This window comes from Globicephala melas, chromosome 13 (genome assembly GCF_963455315.2).
Source record: "Globicephala melas chromosome 13, mGloMel1.2, whole genome shotgun sequence".
In the NCBI taxonomy this organism is placed as follows: Eukaryota; Metazoa; Chordata; class Mammalia; order Artiodactyla; family Delphinidae; genus Globicephala; species Globicephala melas.
Genome location: NC_083326.1, coordinates 56021825 through 56039650, shown reverse-complemented (window position 1 = coordinate 56039650; position 17826 = coordinate 56021825). Strand labels below are relative to the sequence as shown.

The window sequence follows — 17826 nt, the reverse complement described above, 5'->3', positions numbered from 1 at the left end:
GAAATGTTTGATTGGCAGTAAACCCATTCTTTTTTTTTGCGGTCCGCGGGCCTCTCACTGTTGCGGCCTCTCCCGTTGCGGAGCACAGGCTCCGGACGCGCAGGCTCAGCGGCCACGGCTCACGGGCCCAGCCGCTCCGCGGCATGTGGGATCCTCCCGGACTGGGGCACGAACCCGTGTCCCCTGCATCGCCAGGCGGACTCTCAACCACTGCGCCACCAGGGAAGCCCAGTAAACCCATTCTTACATTAATCCTCTCCTTTGAAAAATTTGAGACCGCCCTCCCCCTGCCCCGCGCCTATCCCCCCGTCACTCAGATTCTTACTTTTCTGGACTCTGTCTCTCCTGGATAATTTCATTTCCTCCCTGACCAGTCATCATTTCATTAAGATTTGCAACACCCTCAACTGCTTTACCTCATAGTCGTTGGACTCGACCTGTCCTGATCCTAATCTTAAATCCAACCACATTTTTCCTTCCGCTTCTGTTTTTAAACAGCTAGAGAGTGCCTAACATATACATTTCCTATTATTTGTCAGGAAGATATTAAATATATGATTCATGAGTCAATAAATGCATGAGAAATACAACAGCTTTCCTAATTGGCTGTCACACATTCATGATTTCCAACCTCAGATGGTTCATTAATACCCGTTGGCAAGCGACACTTAAAACCCTTTACAGGACTTCCCTGGTGGCGCAGTGGTTGAGCATCCTCCTGCCGATGCAGGGGACACAGGTTCGTGCCCCGGTCTGGGAGGATCCCACATGCCGCGGAGCGGCTAGGACCGTGAGCCATGGCTGCTGAGCCTGTGCGTCCGGAGCCTGTGCCCCACATGGGAGAGGCCACAACAGTGAGATGCCCACATACCGCAAAAAAAAAAACCAAAACCCTTTACAGTATCACACGGTGGTTGAGAAACTGACACTGGAGCCACGTCTTTGGGCCACATAACATCTCTAAGCCTCAATTTCCACATCTGTAAAAGGGGATAACAATATTAGCCACCTTATAATGTTTTTTCTTTTTTTTTTCTAATGGTGCTTCATTATTTTTCTTCATTAAATATGTGTGATTTTAATTTTTAAAAGAAAAGATATTTATAAAATTCCATTGAACACATATTTAATGGGGTGTCCACTGTGTTTTGGACACCATGAGAGCACAAGATGAATGCTCTTGTGCTGTGCCCTCTCGTTTCAAGGAGCGCTTCATCAAGTCACAGAAGGTGTGCTTCCAGTGAGCTGCAAGATAGGCTTGACTAGGATAAGTCTTAGAAGAGAAGGACAAAAATGTCCTGGGTGAGCTCAGTGAAGGGGACAGCACTGACCTGTGCAGAAGTCAGGATACTGTCAGCAAATGAGGTAAAATAAGTTCTGAAATTTTCTTTTTCAACCCAAAAAAAAAAAAAAAAGTTTAAAGAATAAGTTCTAGGATCCACTTGCTTTTCTGTTCCTTCTGCAGTAAACATCCCAACTCTTCTTTGAAATTCATTTTTATGAATCAGTCAGAAGGGAGACAAAGAATGTTCAAGAGGTATTCAAATTGCCATGAGGAGAGAGGGGTGTAATTACTAGTTATAAGAGTAGCGCTAAATTCATTCACTTATTGTAATTCTTCTAAAGGAATATATATTGAATATTTTGAAACATACAGTTAAAATATGATTCAAAGAAGAGCGACTGTTTTGATAATTTATAAAACAGAAGGACTGGATTATATAAAATGTTTTCCATTTGATACAGTCTTTCAATCAAAGTTAAGAAACCTAAAGAAATCTTCCAAAGGAAATTATTGTTCTCAGAAGGAAGGGTAGACAAGTTTGTGATTTGGAAATTAAGTTGGCTGGGTGAATAAGTAAGAGCTGACTGAAAACTTAGAGCCCTTGTACTGGCAGGCATTAGCTTTGGGGTGAATCACAAGTTTTCCTTGGTTACTGTCAAATGGAAATAGAAATTAAATTTAAGCAGAGCTTATTAAGAATCGTTAGTCTGAAGAGCACTTCATCAGTTCTAAAGTATACGTAAGTGTCATGGCTAATTAAAATTGAATTTTAGTGCTGTTAATATAATTTGCAGTCTTAAGAATCTGCTCTCTGGAAACCTCTCCAGTACTTCGTTGAGATATTCTTGGTACTGTAGTTAGTATTCATTTGGGACCAGTCTAGTTATGTCTAGTTGACCTTCCGTCCAAGAAACAAACAAAAAAATCAAAGCAAAACAAAAAACTTTACATATCTTGGGTTTGGAGAAGAGTTTTTTGGTGTAATTGTTTATAGATACGTTGAATTCTTCTCAGATAGAATCAGGATTGAAAACTGAGATACGTAGGCTTTGAAACCATGCTTATCAAAGCATTTTTTAAAATTTTAGTGGAGTCATGACAGGAGGAAGATATAATTTATTTGGACTCTGTTTACTCATATTAAAATAAGAATAGGAATAAAGAAACGGTGACAGGCTACGAGTAATCAAAAAGAGTAGAAATATTTTCCCAGATGTCCTATGGTGTTATCTATTTCCTATGCGGTTCTCTATCTCCAGCAAAAATGGAGATAATCCTTATCTTCTGTATTTCCGCACTTGTATACATCCCTTTCATACTGAATCAGGACTGACCTGTGTACCACAATACTGCAAACGGGATGGTTTGTGCTTTCTGAGCCTGGGTCCTCAAAGGCTGTTGTGACTTTCACCTTGGCCTGTTGGGTCACTTGCTATGGGAGCAAGTTGGCCTCTATGCTGTGAGGACTCTTTACAGACCTGTGGGAAGTCCCACGTAGAAAGGAATAAGACCTCTGGCTAATAGGCAGCACCAGCCTGCTAGCATGTGTGTGAACCACCTAGTAAATGATCTTCTAGCCTCAGTTAGGCCTTCAGATGGCCAGAGTCCAGGCAACATCTGTCTTTATAATCTCACGAGTGACCTTGCATCAAAAATTGATAATAATTACTGCTTTAGGCTATTAATCTTTGGAGTGTTTGGTTATGCATTAATTGATTATCAATACAGTGACTTACACTGTAACGTATAATTTTATCAAATGCCATTCTGACCAAGGAGATGATACCACATATTATAAACAACTGTTGTAGCCATTTAATGCTACTTGGAATGTTTTAGAACTTTCATCAGATGATCAACAATATCAGTTGCTACCAAATTTGGAGCTGACTGATTCATGAAACGTGCTTATATTCCAGCTAGTAGTAAGAGTAAGCCAATGGAGGCCATGGTCTACCAAGCTGAATGATAATTAAATATTTGCCCCTACTTGAAACTACTTCTGTTTTTTCCACATTACTGTGAATGGCATGCATTCCTATTTTTTGAAGAGTAAAACTTGGCTAAACCTGAGACTTTAGATCTACCGAAGACACAGCCTCCAAAGAAAACTCATAGTAGTTTCACACATCATCACGTACCGTTAATGCCACTTTTTTTGGTGACTACTTCACATTTATTGGCTGTTACATATTTTTTTCGAAGAGCTATATCAGGAATTTATCCTCGACCTTCCCCTTGCACTGAGTAACTCTCTTGAACTCCAAAAACCAGAAATTGCAAAATTTCTCACATTTGTTATGTTAGCACATTGTTTTCCTACTCGAAATATCGGACTTTTATTTTATTTTTTTAACATCTTTATTGGAGTATAATTGCTTTACAATGGTGTGTTAGTTTCTGCTGTATAACAAAATGAATCAGCTGTATGTATACATACATCCCCATATCCGCTGCCTCTTGCATCTCCCTCCCACCCTCCCTATCCCACCCCTGTAGGTGGTCACAAAGCACCGAGCTGATCTCCCTGTGCTATGTGGCTGCTTCCCACTAGCTATCTGTTTTACATTTGGTAGTGTATATATATCCATGCCACTCTCTCACTTCTTCCCAGCTTACCCTTCCCCCTCCCCCTGTCCTCAAGTCCATTCTCTACGTCTGCATCTTTATTCCTATCCTGCCCCTAGGTTCTTCAGAACCTTTTTTTTTTTTTTTTTAGATTCCATATATATGTGTTAGCATGCAGTATTTGTTTTTCTCTTTCTGACTTACTTCACTCTGTATGACAGACTCTAGGTCCATCCACCTCACTGCAAATAACTCAATTCTGTTTCTTTTTATGGCTGAGTAATATTCCATGGTATATATGTGCCACATCTTCTTTATCCATTCATCTGTCGATGGACACTTAGGTTGCTTCCATGTCCCGGCTATTGTAAATAGAGCTGCAGTGAACATTGTGGTGCACTGACTTTTAAAGTTGATGGTGAATTCCAGGCTCTTACGCTTATTTCTGCAAAAATGGCCATTACAGCAACCTTGTCTTCTTAATTCTGTTGCACTATTATAGTCTTTAGGCCTTCATTCATATAAAGGAACGCCTTCAGGGTGCTGATTTCTTGCAGGAAGATCATTCCTGAGAAGACAAGTCTAACCTGTTATAATTTCTCTCTTCTATATGCCCTGGCCCATCAATTAGTATATTTACATCTCCTATTAAATATGAACACCTTAAACTGCATATAACCTTAAACTGAGCTGCTTTCAAGTATGAAGAATTTTCAAAAATGTTAATGACCTATTAATAGAGCAAGAGATCAGATAAATTTTTTCTGTAATTAATGTTGCATTCTTGACCAATGGCATCTGTTTATGTGTTGGTGGCAGGAATTCTGGGGGCAGTCTTTGGGTTTTATGTGCAATTTTTTTCTCTTTCTGAAACTAATGAGTAAAATTAATAAGCCTAAGTATGACTAAAGGAATCCTTGATTTTAGTAATACTGTATTCTAAAATTTTGAGCTAACTCCATAGTAAACTCCAAATATTTTAAAAAATATTTATTGATACCTACTATTAATAATGGATGCATGAGTCAGTCTTCAATTACATAGAAAAGTAGCCATGTGTTTGCATTCACAGTGCTTATAGCCTGTTCCCTTCTGACTTGTATATTTTATGGGCTTTTAATGTTAAGAGTAGTAATATTCTGCTCCTCTGTCTTCTCAATTGAATATATTAGTTATGGTTCAAACACTTTCTGTATCACTCACGGACCTGGCAGGAAGTAAGGTGCACTCAGATGGTTTAAATGAAGAAAGTTTTTTAAGGAAAGGTCGACTTACAGAGTGGTTGGCAGGACTAAGGAAGCAAACAAAAGATGAAGCACCAGAGAATAGCAACAGTAGGAAGAAGTTATATCTGTTAAAAGCTAAGAAACAAGGGGATGAGCCCAAGAGAGCTAGAGCCCTAAACGAGATCATTTGGTAGATGTGATAGTCTTCAAAAGTTATAATTATTCCTGAAAAATTTTGCCACAGCAGTGAATATGCAGGGAGGAAATATCTCAATCTCTCCCACCCTACCTGCTGATCTGCTGTCCTGCAGATGCTTCTTACAGGCATTTTCCAATCAGAAGTTAGTGTAACAATATGTCCTAGAGATCAGACACCTAGGTCTGCAAAGAAGAGCAGAGAAGTATGGAGATCTTGGAAAGGGAATGATGGAGAAAAACCAGCATACCTCCATATGAAAATGCTTTTTGGTAGCAGGCCTTCTGCTCTTCTTAGGTCATACTTAAAATGAAGTTAAATATGAGGAAAAATTAGTAGTTGTTTGAAATTTTATTCAAATACTAATATAAATTGAAATAATTACGATATCCCTGAATGTGGCACGTTTCTTCTCAAAGGTAATATCAGACAATAAATAAGTAATAAAAAGTAACTGATAATCTTGAAATTAATTTATGTATGTGTGGACCATACAATAAACAAACCCCAGTGGGTGGCCTTTTCAGGACCATGGACAGATTTCGCCTGGCTGTTCTGTAGTTCTCAACAGTATATTGTGCTTTTGCTACTTCCCTAGCTAAAACTTCCCAAGTTGTACTGAAATGATTGAAGCTGTTATCTGACTGATTTTATAAAGATGTTATGAGATTACAGCTAAAAACTTAGTTAAAATGATTAGGCACTTCGTTGTAGAAATTTTCCCTCGTATGGCAGGATCTATGAGTGTCTGCCGTGATGACTCTCTGAAGACTAATTGTGTCCTCTGTAGAAGCTGTGAAGGGTGATGTTTTGTGTTACAGAGCAGGATGCCAGAAAAAGTTAGTATTTTACCACTACAGCTTCAAGAAGATTTGCATTTCTGGCACAGTAATGTAATAATTCAGAGTAGCTTTTAGAACTACAGTAATGCCTTTACATAGCAAGTGACCTTCAACTGTTGTTACATAATCTTGTTATTAAAATCATTATAGATAATGAAATTCCAGATGACCTCAGTAATCCCATTTTTCCAACTATATCAAGTAGATCATTTCCTTTATTATTTATTATAAATTCATTTATTTTTGGCTGCATTGCGTCTCGTTGCTGCGCGTGGGCTTTCTCTAGTTGCGGCGAGCAGGGGCTGCTCTTCGTTGTGGTGCAGGGGCTTCTCATTGTGGTGGCTTCTCTTGCTCTGGAGCATGGGCTCCAGGCACGCGGGCTTCAGAAGTTGTGGCTCACGGGCTCTAGAGCGGAAGCTCAGTAGTTGTGGCGCACGGGCTTAGTTGCTCCGCGGCATGTGGGATCTTCCCCTACCAGGGCTCGAACCCGTGACCCCTGCGTTGGCAGGCAGATTCTTAACCACTGCTCCACCAGGGAAGCCCGATCATTTCCTTTAAAACAAAATAGAGTACTGTGGTTTTTTGCACTTAGCTCATCTTGTCCAGATGTCTGAAGCACCCACTAATACCTCAGAGGACTGCATAGAAGGCTGCAACTATTTTGGTGCAGAATTATAGACCAAGCCACTAAACTAAAGGGTTTCAAAACATGGATCAGCTCTTGGAATACTATAGTTTAGGAAACATGAGGAATAGTGAACTAGGCTGGTCTTACTTTCTAATGAATTATAGAGTTTACTTCTCCATAAACATGTTTCATACTCAGCTGGAGATAAGAAAATGCATTTTTATATTTTTATTAAATATTAGTTAAAGCAATATTTATAAAACATCTGTAGGGTATAAAGAAAAACAGTACACTAAATATGTAACCTACACACAGTTTTAAAAGAAAATGGTAACAGTATCCTGAATATGTGTCATTCCCTTGATATTCTTTGTCACTCCATTCTTGAATTATGTCCTTTCATTTTCCTTCTATATTTCAAAATTAGACATTATGGTTTTATTCAGTAAATGTTTGTATAGATTTACCCACATATTTGCCACTCTCCTGTCCTGCATTATTCTTGCATCTCAGATTTCCATCTGGTATCATTTTTCTTCTGCCTAAAGTATATCTTTTGGGATTCTCTTTAGAGAGGAGCCACTGGTACTACATGCTCTTCAGTGTTTAAATTAGGTGAAAAAGTCTCTAATCCTGTTTCATTCTTGAAAGATCTTTTCATTGAATGTACAATTCTAGGTTGAGAGTGTTTGTTGCAGCCTCTTAACTATACTATTCCACTAACTTCTGGCTTTCTCTGTCAGTTCTAAGAAGTCAGCTGTCTGACTATAGTCAATCCTCGAATGAAAAACACCTTTTCTTTTCACTTTAAACATTGTATCTTTATCTGCAGTTTCACCCTGATATGTATAATTGTTATTTTTTTAAATTTATCATGCTTGGAATTTTTGCACCTTCTCAAAGGTAGTAAGAGTCAAAAACAGACATGGGCTCTGTCTTACGAAGCTTGTGAGGAAATGAGAGAAAATGAAATAAATGCTAGAAACAAACCTGATTTTGGATATATTGAATGTGATGCTTCTTGAAAGTATTTAAGTGGAGGTACAAAGTAGACAATAGATATATTCTGTATATATATAAACTCAGAAACTCAGAGAAATTTGGATTGAACATATAAGTTTGGACATCAGGTAGACAAAGGAAGAAAATAATATCATAGATCTGTTGAGACTTTTTAAGAAAATAATGTAGAGTGAGAAGGGATGAAGTCTTAGGATAGATCTTGAGAAATTCCAGTATTCGATGGCCAAGGAAATGGGGACTGAGGACTGAGAGGAAGCAACAAGGGACTAGGGAGAAGTCAGGAAGAGTCTATGTTTGCAGATTGCAATACAATCTTTAAATGAGATAGTCCTGAAATCAGACTTAAGTGGGTCAAGGGTAATGGAGAGAGAGAAAATGGAGGCAAGAAGTCATGTACAAGTCAATGTAGGCTAAAGTATGAGGCAATAAAGAACAACTTTGAAATTTCGATGGGCATATGATTGCAAAGGTTGACTTGGTGCTCAGCCAGTATCCATTGTGGATTGGATTAACATCAGCCCTTCTGATGTCCTGAATCATTCAGAACCAGAATGAAGTGAGAGCCATTATCTGGGACATTACTGGTCTCATAGTGGTTAAAAAAAAAAAAAAAGTGGCAGGACCATGCAATTACTCTAAAAGCTTCTTCTTAGAAGTGGCACATGTCACTCTCACATATAATTTCATTAACTAAAGGAAGTTACATGGCCAGACATAATGTGAATGGGGGTAGCAATGGGGAGGGGATATTTTAATTAAATATACAATCTAATATGGTTAAGGTCTCATAGGTATAGAGAGATTTTTTTTTCATTATTTTCATTGTAAATGAGGAGAATGGGAAATGAGCGGCCCTGTGAGTTGAGAGAATTTTTTAAGGGAGATAATTAATGATGTTTCACTATCATGGAGGTGAATCTAGCTGTAAGAGAATTATTGACCATATTGGGAGAATAGGGTCTGGTTGATATTTTGAGGTTTCCAAGAAATAGACTCCAATTTAGGAAGGGTAGCCCTGGTCCTAGATAGGAAGACCTTCTCCCTCACTAATGAAATAAGTTTTAAAGAAGGGATAAGAGCTCCTCTAAATAGATTTGTAGGTTTGTTAGAGGGTACTAGATAGAATTCCAATATGTATGATGGTTTCTCTTTGCTCTGTGAAGTAGAACACGAGAAATATACTAAGACAATGGAGAAAAGTAAGGAAGGTGTCCTAGGTCGAAGAAAGCTAGGAATATAGAGAAATTCTTCAACTTGATAAAGAACATCTACAGACATCCTACAACTAACGTTGTACTTAATGGTGAGAAACTAGAAGCTTTTCCCTCTAAGATCAAGAGCAAGGCAACGATGTCCCGTATCACCACTCCCATTCAACACTGTACTGGAAGTCCTAGCTAATGCGATAAGACTAAAAAGGAAATAAAATTTGTACAGCTTGAGGAAGATGAAATAAAGCTGTGTGTTCACAGATGACATGATTGTCTATGTAGAAAAAGAATTGACAAAAACACTAGTGGAACTAATATGCAATTATATGAAGGTTACAGGGTACAAAATTAATATACAAAAGTCAATTTTTCTTATATACCAGCAATGAACCATTGGAATTCGAAACTAAAAACACAGTAACATTTACATTATTAGCACCAAAAAATTAAAATACTTAAATGTAAATCTAAAAAATACGTACAGGATCTGTATGAGGAAAACTACAAACTCTGATGAAAGAAATCAAAGAAGATCTAAATAGGTGGATATTCCACGTCCATGGATAGGAAGAGTCACTATGATTAAGGTGTCAATCCTTCCTAATTTAATCAGCAGATTTAACAGAATCTGAATAAAATTCCCAGCAAGCTTTTTGGCACTGTCAACCAAATGATTCTGAAGTATATATGGAAAGGCAGAAGGCCAAGAATAGCCAATATAATAATAAAGAAAAAGAACAAAGCCAGAGGCCTTTCCGTCTCTGGCTGCCGCCAGGAGAGGAGCTGCTGCTATGTCCGTGCATCTGCAGTAGATCATCATGAGGACCTGCTGCAGCTTCTTGATCGAGAGGAACAAGCAGACGTACAGCACCGAACCCAATAACCTCAAGGCTCCCAACTCCTTCCGCTACAACGGGCTCATTCACCGCAAGACTGTGGGCGTGGAGATGGCGGCGGACGGCAAAGGGGTCGTGGTGGTCAGGAAGCGGAGATCCGGCCAGGGAAAGCCAGCCACTTCCTATGTGCGGACCACCATCCACGAGAATGCCCAGGCCACCCTCAGCAGCAACCGACACATGATCCGAAAGAACAAGTACTGCCCAGATTTGCACATGGCCGCCATACGCAGAGCCGGCCGCCATCCTGCGCAGCCAGAAGCCTGTGATGGTGAAGAGGAAGTGGACCCGCCCCACCGAGAGCTCGTGAGCGATGTATCCCCTTACCCCATGCAATAAAACTGTCAGCTGACATGCCGCAAAGAAAAAAAAAAACCAAAACAAAAACCCAGAGAACCGACAACTAATACTACATGACTTCAAGACTTAATATAAAGCTACAGTTAGTAAGATGGCACAGTAGTGGTGAAAGAATAGAAATAATACATCAGTGGAATAGAGAGTCCAGAAATAGACTCGTACATTTATAATCAACTGATGTTTTACAAGGGAGAAAAGGCAATTCAATGGAGAAAGGATTGACTTTTCCACAAATGGTGTCTGAACAATTGGACATTCATATACAAAAATAATTTATACAGACTTTATTACACTTTTCACAAAGATGAAATCAAAATGGATCATAGACAAAAATGTAAATCACAAATCTATCAAACTTCGAGAAGATAGCAAGAGCATAAGCTAGGTGACCTTGGGTTTGACAGTCAGTTTTTAGATACAGTACCAAAAGCTCCATCTATGAAAGAAAAAATTAAGTTGGGATTTACTAAAATGAAAAACTTCTGCTCTGTGGAAGACACTGTCAAGAGAAACAAGAAAAGCTGCAGACTGGTAGAAAATATTTGCAAAAGACATATCTAAAGAACTGCTATCCAAAATATCCAAAGAGCTCTTAAAACCCAACAGTAGGAAAACACACACAGACACACACACAGACACACACACACACTCTGATTAAAAAGTGAGGAAAAGACTTGAACAGATACTTCATGAAAGAAGATATGCAGATGGCAAATAACCTTAAAAAAAAGATGCTCCATATCTTATATCATCCCTTAGGGAAATGCAAATTAAAACAACAGTTACCACCACGTCTTAAAATGCCCCAGATCCAGAACACTAACACCACCAAATGCTGGCAAGGATATGGAACAATATAAACAATTGTCCATTGCTGGTGGGAATGCAAAGTGGTACAGCCACTTTGAAAGACAATTGGGCAGTTTTTTATAAAAATAAACATTTTTAGTGTACGATCCAGCCGTTGTGCTCCTTGGTATTTACCCAAATGAGTAGAAAACTAATGTCCACACAAAAACCTGCTACAGATATTTGCAGCAGCTTTGTTAATAATTGCCAAAATTAGGAAGCAATCAATATATCCTTCAATAGTGAATGGATAAATGGTAGTATATCCAGACAATAAAATAATATTCAGTACTAAAAATATATGAGCTATTAAGCCATGAAAAGACATGGAGGAACAGAGCTTCCCTGGTGGCGCAGTGGTTAAGAATCCGCGTGCCAGTGCAGGGGACACAGGTTCGAGCCCTGGTCCAGGAAGATCCCACATGCTGTGGAGCAACTAAGCCCATGCACCACAACTACTGAGCATGGGCTCTGGAGCCTGCAAGCCACAACTACTGAGCCCACATGCCACAACTACTGAAGCCTGCACACCTGGAGCCTGTGCTCCGCAACAAGAGAAGCCACTGCAATGAGGATCCCTTACACCAGAACGAAGAGTAGCCCCTTCTCACCGCAACTAAAGAAAGTCCGCGCGCAGCAGTGAAGACCAAACACAGCCAAAAATAAATAAAATTAAAAAAAATTTTTTTAAGATATGGAGGAACATTAAATACATATTACTAAGTCAAAGAAGCCAGTCTGAAAAGGCTACATACTGTATAATTCCAATTATAGTTGGCTCTTGAACAAAGCAGGGGTTAGGGTTGACCCTCTATGAAGTCAAAAATCTGTGTATGACATAGTTGGTCCTCCATATATGCAGTTCCTCCCTCTATATCTGCAGTTCCATATCCATGGATTCAGCCAATGGTGGATCGTGTAGTACTGTAGTATTTACTATTGAAAACAATCTGTGTGTAAGTGGACCCACGCAGTTCAAACCTGTGTTGTCCAAGGGTCAACTGTATATGATGTTCTCGAAAAGGCAAAACTGAAGACAGTAAAAAAGATCAGTGGTTGACAGGGATTCCTGGAGAGTGAGGGAAGAATGAATAATACGGAGCACAGACAATATTTAGGGCAGTGAAACTATTCTGCGTGATACTGTAATGGTGGATGCATGCCATTAGACATTTGTCAAAACCCATAGGCTGTACAACTCAAAGAGTGAACCCTAATGCAAACTATGGGCTTTCATTAATAATAATATGTCAGTATTGGTTCATCAACTGTAACAAATGGATGGACCACACTAATACAAGAGGTTAATAATAGGGGAAACCGTAGAGGGTAAGAAGGGTATATGGGGACTTTCTATAGTTTCCGTTGAAGTTTTCTACGAACCTTAAACTGTTCTAACAATAAAGTCTATTAATATAAAAAAATCGATATTAGTCTAATTCCTTAACCCAACCCTTTGGAGGAATCAGAAAGATGTTATCTACGCTTAAGCGTTTTGTACTTTTCTCAGAAACCAAAGCCTACGATCATAGATGCAAGGTACAGCCACAGACTCATTCATTGTATGTGCTAAGCTATGATATATTTATTAACGCTTAGCCAAATAAACATGAATGTGTCTAGAGATGTGTTTGTGTATGCCATGCACATCTCTCCTAAGCATTCGAAATATTATTTAAATAGTTTGTGAATATGGATAAAATGTAATCAGGAAGAAAAGTAAAGAGAAAGAGAGGGCAGCTAATTTAACATCAGTTGATAAGAGGTACTGAATCTGCGGGAAGCAGTGTGTTCTAAAATTGCTCCATGCTTACTCCTTTTCGTCTTTCCTTCATTGGTGTAAACCTTGACACGTTCCAGTCCCTCCTCCTTCCAAAACCTATTCCTACTCACACTTTTGGTGAGGAAAAGCTACACTGACCTGAAGAGAAGCTGCCGTGCCAGTGATGCGATGTTTTACCTTTGCTGCGGAAACTGCATTCATGCTTGTTTTAAGGACACACCAAGCCTTTATTTGTGCGTTTAATATCTGCAAACATCCTTGGCAGAGAGAGGATGCTCCGCATTGGAGTTGATCCTCCTCACTTTTGGCCGGTAAATGAGCCAATCTGTTTTAATGAAGAGGCAGGTCAGGGAAATGTCCCTTTTACTTGCCACACAGAACCAGAAATTCTGACTGAAATATCAGAGTGGTGGCTTTGCTTCCGAGAGTATTTACTTTTAAGGTTCATTTGCTAAGTCAATTCAATAAAAGCACAGCAGTGAAGTCAGCTGAAACCTGGATTGTACGAACGTATTGAATACAAAGGAAGAGACTGTTTGCCCTCTTCAGTATCTGTTTATATGTTAACTCTTTGTCTTGAAAATCTTGGAACTTGTATGAATTTATCTTTGAATATTGACATAGGTCATTGGTAACAACATATATGCTATGTTAAGTAGCATTTTGTCCTACCTAGCCTTTATTTTAAGATATTTCATCGTGATCTCTCTCAGTTGATGTACATCTAGGTAACATCATTGTGTTTTCACATTGAAGTTTTTCTTAAAAAAATCTAAGGGTGCTATTTAACTGTATACAATAAAAATTTATGGGGACTTCCCTGGTGGTGCAGTGGTTAAGAATCCGCCTGCCAACGCAGGGGACACAGGTTCAAGCCCCGGTCCAGGAAGATTGCACATGCCACGGAGCAGCTAGGCCAGTGCGCCGTAACTACTGAGCCTGTGCTCTGGAGCCTGTGAGCCACAACTACTGAGCCCACATGCCACAACTACTGAAGCCCATGTGTCTAGAGCCTGTGCTCCACAACAAGAAAAGCCCCTGCAACGAGAAGCCCGCGCACCGCAGTGAAGAGTAGCCCCCACTTGCCACAACTAGAGAAAGCCCATGCACAGCAACGAAGACCCGATGCAGCCAAAAATAAAATAAATATTTTAAAAAAATAAAAAATACGTTTATGCATTCTCCATAAATGGCAGAACTTTGAAGTATTTTAGACGAGTTTATAATATTCTTCTCTATTAGATATAATGGGATATTAATAGCACAAAATTATCTTGCATCTCACATAAAGGGTAACTGGTGCAAAATACAATGAAATAAAGTGAATTGAAAGAACGCATTTGATATTATAGGAAAATAAATCGCAGCTTTCCTGACAACGTAGCCCGAATTTTCCACTTCTCTTTCCTTAACTACTTATAGATCTAAACTGTTGTCTTTATTTTACCGTGCATTTTATCAGAGGAAAGGCACACTATCCAAAAATTGAATTATAATCCTAATAATTAAGGTAAAAATTCTGGTGTGTGTTTGTATGCTTTGTTCTGTTAGGGTTCCTTCCCTGAATGAACCAGATAATTAATCATGTTCTCCAGAGTGGAAAATTGGCCTGATTAGACCAAAGTCAAAATGCAGTTCACTGCTAAGGTTAATTAATTCCAGTACCCTGGCTAGGTTAATAACTAATCTAGCCATCCAGTGGTCAACATGTACGAGATCGTGATTTGCATTTCTATTCGAGTAGGTGGACGCAGAGATAGAAAGGTATATAGGGCTTTTCTTTACTCATTGCAAGCTATAAATCAATGCTAAATTCATCACAGATTGCCTTGAAATTAGAAATGTCCGTGTGCACACTCTGCCTGCACCTCTTACTGGATCAAACGTGGGACCCCTCCCCTGTGCGCAGTAAAGCCAATCTACTGACACCAGATTGTGATGAAGGAAAGTACAGCATTTACTGCAGGGTGCCAAGCAAGGGAATGGGCAGCTTATGCTCAAAAGACCCAAACGCTTAGATGGCTTGCAGGGAAGGAGTTTTAAAGGCAGTGTGAGGGAGGGGGCTGCAGGGTGCGTGATCGGCTCGTGCAGAATTCTTGGATGGGTTGGCATCAAGGTGAAGTTTCAGGCATCATCAACCTTGTGGTTTTAACCAGTCTAGGGTCTGTGTTCTTGCAGTCAGCAGTTTTCATCTGGAGGGGGTCTGCTTCCTATAAAAACAACTTAGGAATGTGTGTCAGGCGTTTATCTATCTCTTTCAGGGAACTGGGAGTTCAGTGTTTCTGCTATGTGGTGGATTTATAGTCTAAATTTGTACCACGTTCCCGACGACAGCTATTCTTTGTTTCTACATCTTCACATTCCTAATCATTGTCGCTTGAGCCAGCCTTTTGAGATTCAAGAGAGGCCTGGGAGACTAAAGCAAAAGTCTTTTTCTTCAAAGAATAGGGACACAGGGGCCTGCGTATGGTTTGAATCCCCCTTTTTCTTTGACACTCCTCAGTCTTGACAGGAACAAGTTCAGGAAAAGAAAGGGAGTAAAGTTCGGGATAGAGAGGTTAATAATAAACTGAGCAGAGGAACTCAGTTTTAGGGGGACTTGGTTTCACACCACATCACTAAAGCAGTGAGTTCCTTGCAGGAAGGGACCTTGTTTGATTTCCCACCATAACCTCTGTGTGTCTAGCACAACATCAGGACAAGATTGACCTTCAATAACTCTTACTAAATGAATCTGAAAACTTGACCCTCTTTGGGGGACATCAGGGTCACGTGTGGGTTTTACAATGAATGCTTTCCCAAATAAAACAAATAAAGGAGAACGCTGCCTCCTTAGGCTGCATCTTCATGCTCTGAGTTATCACTAGTTACCAGAGCTCCAGTTCCCATTACCATCTGCCTCTTCCTTAGTTCATCAGTTTCTCTTTCATTTTTTTTTAACATCTTTATTGGAGTCTCATTGTTTTACAGTATTGTGTTAGTTCCTGCTGTATAAGATAGTGAATCAGTTATACATATACATATATCCCCATATCTCCTCCCTCTTGGGTCTCCCTCCCATTCTCCCTGTCCCACCCCTCTAGCTGGACACAAAGCACCAAGCTGATCTCCCTGTGCTATGTGGCTGTGTCCAATTAGCTATCTGTTTTACATTTGGTAGTGTATGTGTGTCCATGCCACTCTCTCACCTCGTCCCAGCTTCCCCTTCCCCTTCCCCGTATCCTCAAGTCCATTCTCTACTTCTGCGTCTTTATTCCTGTCCTGCCCCTAGATTCTTCAGAACCATTTTATTTTTTTTTACATTCCAAATATATGTATATTTGTATTTGTGTTTCTCTTTCTGACTTAGTTCACTCTGTATGACAGTCTCTGGGTTCACCCACCTCACTACAAATAACTCAATTTTGTTTCTTTTTATGGCTGAGTAATATTCCATTGTATATATGTGCCACATCTTCTTTATCCATTCATCTGTCGATGGACATGTAGGTTGCTTCCATGTTCTGGCTATTGTAAATAGAGCTGCAGTGAACATTGTAGTACATGACTCTTTTTGAATTATGGTTTTCTCAAGGTATATGCCCAGTAGTGAGATTGCTGGGTCATATGGTAGTTCTATTTTTAGATTTTTAAGGAACCTCCATACTGTTCTCCATAGTAGCTGTATCAGTTTACATTCCCACCAACAGTGCAAGAGTGTTCCCTTTTCTCCACACCCTCGCCAGCATTTATTGTTTGTAGATTTTTTGGTGATGGCCATTCTGACTGGTGTGAGGTGATAGCTCATTGTACTTTTGATTTGCATTTCTCTAATGATTAGTGATGTTGAGCATCTTTTCGTGTGTTTGTTGGCAATCTGTATATCTTCTTTGGAGAAATGTCTGTTTAGGTCTTTGACCCATTTTGGGATTGAGTTGTTTGTTTTCTTGATATTGAGCTGCATGAGCTGCTTGTAAATTTTGGATATTAATGCTTTGTCAGTTGCTTCATTTGGAAATATTTTCTCCCATGCTGAGGGTTGTCTTTTGGTCTTGTTTATGGTTGCCTTTGCTGTGCAAAAGCTTTTAAGTTTCATTACATCGCATTTGTTTATTTTTGTTTTTATTTCCATTTCTCTAGGCACTGAGTCAAAAAGGATCTTGCTGTGATTTATGTCATAGAGTGTTCTGCCTATGTTTTTCTCTAAGAGTCTTGTAGTGTCTGGCCTTATATTTAGGCCTTTAATCCACTTAGAGTTTATTTTTGTGTATGGTGTTAGGGAATGTTCTAATTTAATTCTTTTACATGTAGCTGTCCAGTTTTCCCAGCACCACTTATTGAAGAGAGTGTCTTTTCTCCATTGTATATTCTTGCCTCCTTTATCAAAAATAAGGTGACCATATATGGGTGGGTTTATCTCTGGGCTTTCTATCCTGTTCCATAGATCTATATTTCTGTTTTTGTGCCAGTACCATACTATCTTGATTACTGTAGCTTTGTAGTATAGTCTGAAGTCAGGGAGCCTGATTCCTCCAGCTCTGTTTTTCTTTCTCAAGATTGGTTTGGCTATTTGGGGTCTTTTGTGTTTCCATACAAATTGTGAAATTTTTTGTTGTAGTTCTGTGAAAAATGCCATTGGTAGTTTGATAGGGATTGCCTTGAATCTGTAGATCGCTTTGGGTAGTAGAGTCATTTTCACAATGTTGATTCTTCCAATCCAAGAACATGGTATATCTCTCTGTTTGTATCATCTTTAGTTTCATTCATCAGTGTCTTATAGTTTTTTGACAGGTCTTTTGTCTCCTTAGGTAGGTTTATTCCTAGGTATTTTATTCTTTTTGTTGCAGTGATAAATGGGAATGTTTCCTTAATTTCTCTTTCAGATTTTTCATCATTAGTGTATAGGAATGCAAGAGATTTCTGTGCATTAATTTTGTATCCTGCTACTTTACCAAATTCATTGATTAGCTCTAGTAGTTT

General features: G+C 39.2%; 1 protein-coding gene and 1 pseudogene across 9 annotated transcripts in view; both read left to right on the top strand.

Moving 5' to 3' along the window:
- DLGAP1 (DLG associated protein 1) overlaps positions 1–17826 on the top strand; it is a 1249700-nt gene that overhangs the window by 618523 nt on the left and 613351 nt on the right. The gene's annotated exons all lie outside the window — the stretch shown is intronic.
- On the top strand, positions 9771–10185 carry LOC115842066 (large ribosomal subunit protein eL28 pseudogene; annotated as a pseudogene).